The 13,079-nt window shown below is 38.6% G+C and overlaps 1 long non-coding RNA gene across 1 annotated transcript; it reads right to left on the minus strand.

Moving 5' to 3' along the window:
• Window positions 1–2,929: 2,929 nt before the first annotated feature.
• LOC112845563 (uncharacterized) lies at window positions 2,930–12,218 on the minus strand. Its single transcript, XR_003218405.1, has 2 exons — window positions 11,991–12,218; window positions 2,930–3,672 (listed from the first exon to the last, which is right to left on the minus strand). It is a non-coding gene; the product is annotated as an uncharacterized LOC112845563 (long non-coding RNA).
• Window positions 12,219–13,079: the final 861 nt, after the last annotated feature.

Raw genomic sequence — 13,079 nt, forward strand, 5'->3', positions numbered from 1 at the left:
TGGTTTAAATCCACTGGACTGGAGGAAAGTGATCAGTAAGCTGCAAACTTAAACTGGCTGTTTACAATTTTGACTATCGTTAAAATAGCTGAAAAGTTTAAAAACGTTTTCTGCTGTAGCTGAGAGACAGTAATCTGTGCTGCAAGAAACGCTGCTAAATGTTTTTTTTACAGAGCGTAGTCATGGATACACGGGGTTCTCACGCTGATTCGTGAAGTCATACGTCGGATTCCAATGTGACGTCATGCTGCGAACGTGGATATATATCTATATATCTATACATATATATATATATATATATATATATATATATGTGTGTGTGTGTGTTGGCCATGCAGTGGTTGGAGGAGTTAAAAACTTGGAAATGGCATTAGGAATATATTAAAATTGCCTTTTAACTTGTGATTCATGCATTGAATGACTGTCAGGTTAGTCTTGATCATTTCAAAGTATGACTGCCCCTCTGTATCATTGTACCATTGTTTTACACTTTTTTAAAATAGTTTTTAGAGTTTTCTGCATATCAAGACTTCCAAGTATGATGTCACAGATAGCAACAAGTTCAAAAGTCGTAATATTTTGGGGATGTTATCTGAGGTTATTGTAAAATTTGTCAATCTGCTTTCTGAAGGTTTCAAGCTTTCTCTTTTTTTTCATTTCCAGCTAGCTGTTTTCACACAGGAGATCCTGTGGACATATTGAATTTCCTTTTTATGTTATCTTAGTGACTTATTAGTTGAAGTAGAGTTCATACTGTGGGCTTTTGGGACATTCACAGCATTCAGTCATTATTATAGTTAGAGATATCTGTATGTAAGTAAGTAAGTAAAATGTATTTATATAGCGCGTTTCACAGATACAAAATCACAAAGTGCTTTACAACACAGGAAATGGAAATATAAAACAATATAACAGTAAATAAAACAGCAAATAAACAAAGTAAAACTATAAAACTATAAAAACAGCATGAGAGGAAATTAATCAAATGCTTTTCTAAATAAAAATGTCTTCAGCTGTTTTTTAAAAGAATCAATGGAGTCCGTGCAGCGTAGAGACAGTGGAAGAGAATTCCACAACCGTGGTGCCACAGTCTGAAAGGCCCGATCACCACGAGTTTTAAAACGAGTGCGCGGTACCACCAGCAGTCTCTGATCTAATGACCTTAAAGCCCAAGAAGATGAATGTGGTTTCAGCAGGTCAGATAAATATTGAGGAGCTTGACCATGTAGGGCCCTAAAGGTTAGAACAAAAATTATAAATGACATATGTATGTATCTTTGTAACTTCTCTGTTGGCAATGATGTTTTTATGTGTGTGAGATTTACTTTTCTTCACTTTCTTGGTGAATGAATCCATCTGTGTTCCAACTTTTACCTTCCCCTTGACTGAGTTGTTTGCGTTGCCTTTTGCCTTCACATGTATGACTCGCAGCCTGACAACAAACTTAGATTTGTGAACTTTGTGTCATGACCTCTAGAACTGTAAGTATTGGGCCTTCTTTTTCTAACCTAGAAGTCCCCTTTAAAATAAATTTGTGAGTCACTGTCATAATTCAAATGAGTGTTGTTCTTGCTTTCTCAGTGTCGCTGGTTAACTTTATAATTTTTTTAATGTAAATCTGCAAAATACAAAATATAAGATTACAGGTTGAATAGTAGTATCTTAGCTTCTCACAGTTATTTATCTAGTACTGCATCACATTCTGATCAAATTACTGCCACAAGCTAAATGTCCACATTCTCACCTGTAGATTTTAAAGATCTAGAAGAAATTAAGCATCAGTTAAAGTCTTGCACTGTGGTCGCAAATTTTGGAGCCATTCTGATAACCTTCTCCCACCAACGATGTGGAGATCCAAATCCAATTAAAACCAAGACACTCAAAAAGATGCTCTGTAAAAGAGTAGAATTCTTGGAACAGAGTTTAATACACTGAATCATATGAACAGCAGGAAAAATACATACAGACATTTAGCAAGAAAATTACAAAGCAGAAAGCAAGCAAAGCAAAACCCCGGGGTGTACAGCCTTAAGCACAGACAGTAGAGCAACACGGAGACGGACAGGTAGCAGCAGCAGGAGGAAAAGAGCCCTGGGGGCGTCCTCTGGTCCCCTAATATAGGGACCAGTGTCACCGCCCCCTGCTGCTGGGTAACTTTTCCCACACGCCCAGCACAGCTGCTGGGGTCAGGTAGCGGCCAAGGTCTTGGCCAAAGGCCAGTCAGGACTCTGAGTACCCCCGCTCTGGCTTATCACAATAGGTCATGACACGGTCAAAGGTCACACATTAATCCTAATTATTAAATCTTATTCAGCAAGTGGCACAATCTTATAACATATAATACATAGGTTACATGCTTAAAAACACTTCAGTTTGGGTTCAAAGTGTGTGTGTGTGTGTGTGTGCTTTGTATGATATTTTATCGTTATGTGTTCAGGATCTCTGTTACAATGTTACTGTTTTGGTTGTGCTGCATTAAAGATGTTAAATTAATTAATTATTAAGTAGATTATTCAAGAGAACTCTCCCCTACATTAACTGCCCTGTTACAGTACCAACTTAATAAACCTCGGTGAAGCAAAAATGTCTTGTGCTTAAGACTCTACATGAAAGTTAAAATATATATGTTCAGTGCGCACAGATATATAGTGTATATAGTTACATAGTTATACATATCAAACAAAAATCCACCACATTCCCCCCTGTGGTACCTGGAGGTACAACCTAAAAAGACCCCATAACTAAAGAAGAACAAAAATTGTGAAAACTAATGCGTGCGCTGTTTTTTTGCTAACATATTTTAAAGCAAGCTCTAAATAGAACATAAGAATTTGTATAAAGATCCCACACAGTTATTGCTCAAATGAATAAGCCCTTCCTTCCACCAAAAACCTCACAGTTATCAACATAACATTCTCCCAAGATTCCATTTCTCTTAGTCAATTAATTTAAGACAAATTGATTCATCTTCATTTGCAAATCATACTACACAGTATCCTAAACAGAATACTCAAGAAACTTAAAAATCAGCCTAATTACAGGAAAATGAAAGTAAGGCATAAAACACATCAGCAGAGACACATAATACATACATGGATTACACAACACCATATGTGACATTAAAATAATACAATTAAACAATTAATTCCAAGTTTTGGGTTTCATCTTGATCAGGTGCAACTTCTTTTTCTGAACAGACTTCTCAGTGTGGGCTTTGAAATGTCCTTTGATAACTTCAAGGTTGACATTTCTCTGCAGCAGCTTCAACCTTTACTCAACTTGTGTCCCTTTTTCAGTCCATATTTCAACTAATTTATGAGTCCGAGAAAAGTCTCTCTTGGTACTTCTTGACAGCTGGATCTTGCATAGCTTCTAAGAATACTCGAGACGACTTGGTCCTACTCTTGATTAAAGTCAGGGTCGGCGATGGGTAGTAGTTGATCTTGCACATCCATCATTCGGAAGCTGGTTTGGGCACTGTACGGCTCCGCTTGGGCTGTAGGCTCTGCAGCAGGTTCAACAGCTACTGGATGGGTCATGGTTCAGCTGTCTGGAGCAGCCTGTTTCACTCCGTTGTCCCCTCGCAATCGTGATCAGATCACCAGCACCTGCTCCAGGACCTCTGCATCTCCGTCTGTTATCCAGATGCCATCTCCACCTGCAGAAAGATAGCTTTGCAGACTGCATTAGTTTTGTTCACAGTTACCAATACAGGCCCTTTATGAGGACTTATCTATGGACATTTGTGAGTATGCCATGCAATGTTAGTTGTTTTAGTCTTGTTAATTCCAACTACATGCACCTTAGTACTAAAGTTAATATTTGTACCTAGTTGACCTCTTCCTTAGCAAATTCCAATTCATTGCTTTATTTTGTGAAGCACTTTGAAATGTTTGTCCCAAATGCTGTTATAAAGAGAAAGCTTTACTTATCTTTACCTAGCTATCAATTTAGGAAGTGCATAATAAAGCTCTAACATGTTGTTTCATTTAGGTATTAATGTGTCTGTTTTCTGGTGATCAAGACATCCAATCACAGCCACAGGACTAGTGAGCTTTAGGGTGACTACTAGCTGGGTTATTGCCTCTTCATATTTATAAGCTGAATTTGGACAAACATTAACTCTGTTACCGGCTGCCAATTCACAATTCATCATTAGCACTGTTAGCCCAAAACTTAGCGTTGCTGGCTATATGGCTGATCAAACTTCCCACACCTCTATAGCCGCCGAATTGGAATTTTCAAAGCTAAGTTAGACAATGCCACATTGACCACACAGTTCTTCCTATTGGCAGTAGTTAAACCATCACTCAAAAACCATCACTTGACCTAACTGTCCTAGCCAATTATAGGCCCCCAACTTTCCTTTATGTCAAAAATCCCCACAAGAGATGCTGTAAAATAGCCACAGAGGAATGCCTTATTTAAAGAGTTTCAGTCAGGTTTCAGAGCACATCACAGTATAGAGACAGCTTTGATGAAAGTTAAAAATGATCTTCTTAAGGCCTCTGACAGTGGATTGATCTCTATGTTCGACACTTGTGACCATAACATGTTATTCTAAGAATCCTCCCACATACACAAGACTAACCATTGAGCTTCACAAGGTTTCACACCAGGATCTATTTCTATTTACATAACACATGCCTCCTTCAGGTAACACCACAAAAGACACAACATACCTCTGCCGTGCTGATGACACCCTCTCTCTCATTCATCCATGAAGCCAGACAACACACACCTGTCAGTCAACCTAAAGGAATGCTCTGAATGGCATTACCTTGGTCTCCATTAACACTGTGAGGTTTCTTGGAGTCATTTGTTTATCCCAATATGCACTAATATGCGCTTTTTAGAGACTGTTTTCTTCAATTTCTGCAATATCTCTAAAGTCCTGTCCCAGAGTGATGCTGGAAGACAAATTCATGCATTTATTACTTCTAGGCTGAGCTATTATTATTATCTGGTTGTCGTAAAAACTCCTTAAAAAGCATTCAACTACATCAAAATCTTGCACATGAATACTGAAAGGGACTAGAATGACAGAGTATATTTCTCCTATTGACTTTTCTTCATAGGCTCCTTGTTAAATCTGTTTTTTTAATTCACCATCCTGCTCCTATAGTACTGTCTCTCCCCACTTCACTCTCAAACTTTAAGCTTACTAGAATATTTAAAAGTAGAATGGGAAGCCAGGCCACCAGTTTTTAGGTCTCTCTTTTGAGTTATTATTAGTTATTAGTTATTATCAATCTCTGGCTCTCCTACACAGCATATTTTTAGTCCTGTCTCCTTCTCCTTACTCAGCTGGTCACAGCAGATGACCATTCCCCCTGTGCCCAGTTCTACTGGGCATTTATTCCTGTTAAAAAGGGAGTTCCTCCTCTCCAAATTTCTTGCTAAAAGGGGTCAGATAAATAATCGTTTTGTAATGTTTTAATTTTGCAGTTTATCCTTAGATAATAAAGTGCCCTTAAATGACTAGCATCATAATTCCATGCCTGTTCAACCTTGAGTTGAATACTATACAGCTTGACAGTCTTTGTTCTTATATAAAAATAGCCATTGAAAAGCTAAAACAGCTATATTAGACTAATCATACAAATTTTCATGCATGGGTTGTTTATAGGCAGTAATCATAAGAAATTCTCTAATTGGATCTTGTTACACATTTTGGTGGTGGACTCTGAGGCAGACAATTACTTCACACCCCATTTTCCTTAACCTGAGTGATAGTAAATTGTGGACCGTAAATAATACATGTAATTGGCATTATATTTACAATACACCTGGATGGCCATGATGAACACTGAGACCTCCTGAAAAACAAACAGTTCTAATTGCAGGGTAAAAGGTCTACTTCAACAGTTTGTAAATTTGGATTTTACTAGGTCAATAGTCGCTCACCTATAGAGGTTTAATCATTCTGACTCAACTCTGCCTTACCTTAATCTTCTCAGTTTGCCCCATACCAATGTAATGTTCTTCTCTTTCCTTTTGGTTGCCAAGTACCTGGTCAGACTGCACGTCCCTCCTCAGTGCTTCAAACTCTACCTCTGCACACTGTAACTAGAATAGAACTAGAATAGAGTCATTTAGCTCTGCAGTTTTTGCTAGAGTATGCATTTGAGTAATTTAAATATGTCAATCCACAGACAACTGGACCCTGCCACACACAGGAAAGAGAATTAATGCCCCATTTTTCTAATTTGAGGTTTGCTCATTTTTTACAGGGGATCAGGCTTTAGCCTCTTTCCCTCCAAAATATCTGATCATTTTGATTTTCTCCTAAATTGGTTTTTTTTTTTTTTTTTTTTGGATCATTCTTTGGGAGAGTTAACAATTTAGCTCTGCTAAGCGATATGTTTCCCCCCTTTGCCAATGCAGTTAAGATTATGACAGAATGCTTCGCTGCTTTCTCCTCCACACTGCATTCATTTTTATTTTTCTTCCATTTGAAAGTAACTACAAATTGCTCACACACTGAATTATCGCACTATGGATGGTTTAGTGCTGCACGTTTAGAGCTAGCATCTTACTATTAGCTTCAACACATGAACAGAAGTAGCTGCCACTGGTCTATATGTAGCCGCACTGAAAAAGATAAAAGACAGATTATTTGTCATATCTGCATACAGATTTACACATGTGTACACATTTGCACCCACACAGTTACATACATGTCAGGGGGATACCCAAGAGCAGTGTACCAGGGTCAGAAACAGCAGATGTTTAAATTTCTCATTTCGTGTTACCAGGGATTCTGAGTTTCATCATTACCCCAACTTTTAGTAAATCCCCATGTGTACGTTTCATCCCTTCAATAATGCAATGCTCATAAGGTGATTAATAACTTCTCTAAGTTTACTTATCTATCCCATGCCCTACTGAGGTTCTAATGCTCTGTGTGTATCTGTTCTAGTGTCAATGGGAGTCATGTCTGCGCCCTTTATGTTTTCAAATTTCCTAATCTTAAATAATATTCTAATGTAAGAGTGTTAGTAATGAATATATTCTAATAATCTCCTATCTAATGCTTTCATGTGGCCTAGTTCTTATTATTTGTGTTCTTTTTCTACTGGGAGAGTAACACAAGGGTGGAGCCAGGGCTTTAAACTTATTAGTTTGTTGGGAGCATTACTGATGCAGCTGCTTCATGTTGTTCACTGCAAATATCATGGATAGTTAGGTACTCTGGTATCAGTCACAGTCCATGTACTGAAGATTTCTCTTGGCAGTAACTTCCTTGTTGTTACGGTGCTGCCCACATTCCTCTTGGAGTTCTCCAGGAACATCCACACAGAGAACATCCCAGATGCAGACGATGTTGGCTCTTAGAGGCCACCGATTGTCAGTCCTCAGCAGATTGATGAGTATGTCAGCTGACTAAAAGTGTGTTTTAATACACTTTTCCAGCCCTCTGCAGATACAGTCTTTCATTGGACTCGAGGAGACTCAGTTTCATGAATTGTGGATCTTCACTTGGACACTCCTCTCTGGAGTTCCTGGGCTTTCACATGTGCCAGCCATTGGATGTCGTCATACAGCTGACTCCTCCTCTCCACCTTTGTACAGGCCTCATTAGTGACGTAGGCCTTCACAGTGCCAGTGTTGCTCTTCTCCACAGACTCATGGCCTGCTGTCTTTCACTGGTGTTCTGTGTTTCTCCCCTTCAGTTGGTGAGCTCCTTCATCTGTAAGGAGCTATTTCTTTTTTTCTTTCATAGCAGGAGAGCCGTTGCTTCGAGTATGTGCATACATCAGTTAGTTAGTAACTGTTTTCATTTGCTCCACCTTTTTTGTTTTCTTTTGCCTGTGAGCTCGACCTCATGTTACTCCCATTATCTTACTCCTGGTCTTTGAATTCTCCTATTTAGCTTTCTTTCCTTTGACTCACAACTTTCTTTGTCCCACCTGTCTCGTGTTTACCTCTCCTCCTCTAAGCCATAATCACTTTTGTCGTGGTTTTTTATACAAAGGCTCAACTTTTGATTTCTCCTTATTGCATTTTAGGTCAATGTGTTTTCTTTCTAATTACCAGCTTTTGCTGGAACAAGGCTCTGTCATCCCCACCAAACCCTGCTCCTGTGTATGTCCACCTACATGATGCACACTGCTTATTCAGGGAGCTTTCTGTTTCCTATTGGCAGCAGAGATTTATCTATATTTGCTTTTATTTTCCTTGTAAAACTAAAACAAGATCATAGGGGCTTTATTATCATATACAACAGTTTTTATGTTTTCTCTCACTTTCCTGTAAGTGACAAGATGCAGCTGTGGGATTAACGCTGTCACTATTCAAAACCCTGATTCCTGAAACAATTACCCCAAATTTGTCACAATACCTATTAAACTTGACAATTAAAACAATATAATTTTGCATATGTAAGAATTACCATATTGGATTTGCTAAGACAGCATTTTGCAAGTTATCCTTAAATGTATAAAGTGCAATTTATTTATTTATTTACTTCTTGATGGTAAAATCACTCTGATGTTTTGGGTCTCTTAAAACTTAAATATTTCCTGATTCAAGCCTGACACTCGAGGCCCCAAGGGTTAAGCCCTCTTATGTCACGCACCTCTGAAGCTCGTCTAAATATTATTTCTCTTATAGCTATAGAAGAAGAATTACACACAGTCTGACCAGCATCAAGGCGAGTGTTTTAGATACCAATGATCCCTTTAATAATCCTTCCCCCATACAATATCTAATCATGCTTTTATTTTTATTTTGATCAGCATTTCTAATGATCCACAGCTGCAGGTTAACCACCATGCATCCACAACTTTATTTCTGTTATTCTTTTCCCAAGCAATAATCTTTTCTTTAGATTTAACCTTGTTTTTTCCCTCTCTACAGTGCTTGAGTGTAATCACTTTGCATTCTTACCTACTCTTCTCTCATTTACTATACACTTAATGGCATTATTATTACATCTTTCTAATTACTGTCTTGTTATTGTTACATTACACTCTAATCAGTTGTCATTGTACTTAGGCTTTTTGTTACTCACTGAATTATACCATTCTCAATTCTTTCCACTGCTTCTCTACTGTTATGTCTTATGCCCTCTGTCATTCAGTTCTGTCTTACTTCCCTGTTCCTGTTTTAATAGTTGTTATATTTATTTTAATTTACCTGAGAACCAGTTTACTGGCCGTATCATTTTCCTCCCAGGTGTTCTTCTAATATTTTATCTCAAATTTAGAGCTTCTTTCTTCCTGTTCTTCACTCTGATGGGCACTATTCTTTTTTACATTTTTTTTGTTCATAGTACTCAGCATTTGATCACTTGTTTAAGCATCTTCACTGATGTGGGCCCTAACTTTACAAACAAGTTACATCTCTTTTTTTTTCTCTTTTTTTCTTTTTCTTTTTTTAAAGCAAATTATTTTGCTTCCTGTCTCAGGTGACTCCTCTGAGCTTCGCACAAGCTCACCATACAATAACCTCTTTGAGACATGCAGGTCAGTCTTTTACCCTTCTTCTCACACACTTGCATTTGGCTTAGATCACTTGAAAGCCTGTGCACTGGTCAAGGACACTCTTGGCAGATTTGGGGCCCACCCACACACTCCACAGTCAGAGCAACTTGAGCCACCTACACCCTGTGATGCTGTTTACAGGCCACCTCCTGCAGCCAGCGGCTGAGCTGATGTCAGCTCTCTCAGTACAACACTTTTCCTTTTTTACTGTCTCCCTCTGCACACTCACAGGCACTAACTTTACTTGAAATGTTAAGTCCAATCTCTGACTTATTAAACCACCCTTTCCAACAAACTCTTCTATTTCACTTCACTATTTTCCATCCAGTGATTTTAGCTCTTATGCTCTGGGTTAATACATCAGTTAGTTGCATTTAAACCCTGTCTACCTTCTTTCTCTTCCCAACTACTTATTTGTGACGGCAGCATTTTAACAGATCTCTAGCAGGTGTCTCTTTTTGTTAATTTGTTCATTATTTGTCATCATTACCACTTCACCCCACATGTCAGCCTGTTTATTCTGAACTGCTCTAAGCTTCACACACTTTATTTCCAACAATCATTCATTTCACATCATATTACTCAGGTGCCTCTTGCACTCTCTGTATGCTTTTGGGTGAGTTATGACCCTCGCAGAACTTTCTACAACAAGCAAAACTTCATTATTTACTATTCTTTGGTGAGTGATAACAAACCCTCATATACATTCACATGCAAACTCTGAGACATTATTAGATTCTTTTACAACTCCTGCATTTTACTGAGATCGATTTATAGATGCTGTTTTGACTCACTTGTCTTCATTGTAGCCCAAACAAGTTCTTATTTATTTAGTCTCTATCTCTCCTCTTTACTAAGATGTTCAGATGGTCTTAGATCATCACCACTACCGTCTATATTTCTCCAAACACAACACAAACCTCCCTATTTCATTTATTATTTGTTTGTGTGATTTATTTACTTTCCCTCTAATTATTTTAGGCCAGGGTTTTATCCAGCTATGTTTTTTATTAGAATTAGTTTATAGTTCTCATTCTTACTGTTATTAGTTTGGATATGTTATAATTTAGCTCTAGGTTAGGTTATCCTTCTTTTTATTTAGTCAAGCAGCTCTATTTCCAATTTATTTAACTTTTGGTCATACTTTTATTAAGCTAATAATCCCCCCCAAAAATGCCTGCAATCCTATTTACTCATTATCCCTATTTTGGTAATTAATATCTTCTTTTACTCAATTTTACCCACAAATTTTCCCCCTTACTTCATGTTGCTGCTTGACAAATATTATTTCTACAGATCTTCTGTTTAAATTCCTTAAACAACAACATTATTTTTCAGCAGCAGTGTCTATTTTCCTCTTTATATTCAACAACTCTTAATTTTTGCAGACTTATCTCTTTTCACTGCTCTGATGCTCCTCTCACCCTCCACATACCTTAGGGATGATTCACAAACTGCCCGCAGACACAGCGCTCTGCAGCACAGAGAGCTCAGTTTTTTTAAGTCTCTCAATCAGTCCTCTACAAGTTTTTACTTATCTACCTACTAACTTCCCTTTTCCGTACTTATTTATCAAAACCCACCCCTTACGCGTATTCCTCTAACTCTTATTTACGGCAAGAGTTATTTTAAGCAATATTTACAGCAATACATGGTTATACTCTAGACTACTACTTAGCAATATTTACAGCAGCGATTATACTTAAGGTTAGTAACAGCTATTTACATATTTACACTTTGGCCGAAGGTGTCGCCTTTCATTCCGCGACGCGCGCAGTTCATCTAGCCCGTCCAGACCGGTGGACTCGAAAGCCCTCAGATCCCTACTGTGAGCCCCAAGTCCCCGCGTTACTGGCTAGGAATTTATCTCCAAAAATCCCCCAAAGCCCGAGCAGTCCTGACTACCTAGCAATTCACTTGGGTTAACCAGGTTAACCAATTAAATGGTTAACCTAGTTAGCCTGTGTCACCTTATCTACCTAAATGGATAACCAGGTTTCCAGCGGTAACCACCTTGGGGTGCCGACATATATTTCACTTTTCATCACTTTTATCACTTTTCATCACTTTTCATCACTTCAACTTTTTACTTCTGCGCAACTTACGCCTATTCTTCAGATGCACTAAAGAATAGCGGAAAAATAAACCCAAACTCCCCCAACACAGCCCTGGAGTCATACTCCAGTACAGGGCAGAGTAGCCTTTCACACACACAAACCCCACATACGCACACACACATACAGCGCTCACTCACACTCCCCCCGCGGGTCACACAAGTTACAGGAATAACACACACACATATGATGCAGTATTAAACTCCACTCCTTCAGCATCCGCAACTAGCATTATTTTTACAGTGTAACACTTTATCACTTAGAATAACAGCGACCATTTGATTAAAGTCCTTTTCAAGGTTAGATGAAATCTACTAGGAGCCAAGGTGGAACCCCCCTTCTGCACTCAGACAACACCAACATTGAGCAGAAAAAAAACTCTGCTTACCTTATTGTAGCGGCCGCTTGGTGTTCTCTGATGTGCAAGGCTTTGGCATTCCCCAAGGCTCCCAGCAATCACCTTAATTCCTTGTCCCTTCGTACGTCGCCAATTGTGGTCGCAAATTTTGAAGCCATTCTGATAACCTTCTCCCACCAACGATGTGGAGATCCAAATCCAATTAAAACCAAGACACTCAAAAAGATGCTCTGTAAAAGAGTAGAATTCTTGGAACAGAGTTTAATACACTGAATCATATGAACAGCAGGAAAAATACATACAGACATTTAGCAAGAAAATTACAAAGCAGAAAGCAAGCAAAGCAAAACCCCGGGTGTACAGCCTTAAGCACAGACAGTAGAGCAACACGGAGACGGACAGGTAGCAGCAGCAGGAGGAAAAGAGCCCTGGGGGCGTCCTCTGGTCCCCTAATATAGGGACCAGTGTCACCGCCCCCTGCTGCTGGGTAACTTTCCCACACGCCCAGCACAGCTGCTGGGGTCAGGTAGCGGCCAAGGTCTTGGCCAAAGGCCAGTCAGGACTCTGAGTACCCCCGCTCTGGCTTATCACAATAGGTCATGACACGGTCAAAGGTCACACATTAATCCTAATTATTAAATCTTATTCAGCAAGTGGCACAATCTTATAACATATAATACATAGGTTACATGCTTAAAAACACTTCAGTTTGGGTTCAAAGTGTGTGTGTGTGTGTGTGTGTGTGTGTTGTGTGCTTTGTATGATATTTTATCGTTATGTGTTCAGGATCTCTGTTACAATGTTACTGTTTTGGTTGTGCTGCATTAAAGATGTTAAATTAATTAATTATTAAGTAGATTATTCAAGAGAACTCTCCCCTACATTAACTGCCCTGTTACAGTACCAACTTAATAAACCTCGGTGAAGCAAAAATGTCTTGTGCTTAAGACTCTACATGAAAGTTAAAATATATATGTTCAGTGCGCACAGATATATAGTGTATATAGTTACATAGTTATACATATCAAACAAAATCCACCACAGCACCTCTCTACTTCACCCATCCCGACAAAACTATCCAAATCTGTATCTCATTGTTTTACAAATCATTTAGTAATA

Source organism: Oreochromis niloticus, unplaced genomic scaffold (genome assembly GCF_001858045.2).
Source record: "Oreochromis niloticus isolate F11D_XX unplaced genomic scaffold, O_niloticus_UMD_NMBU tig00007885_pilon, whole genome shotgun sequence".
NCBI lineage: Eukaryota > Metazoa > Chordata > Actinopteri > Cichliformes > Cichlidae > Oreochromis > Oreochromis niloticus.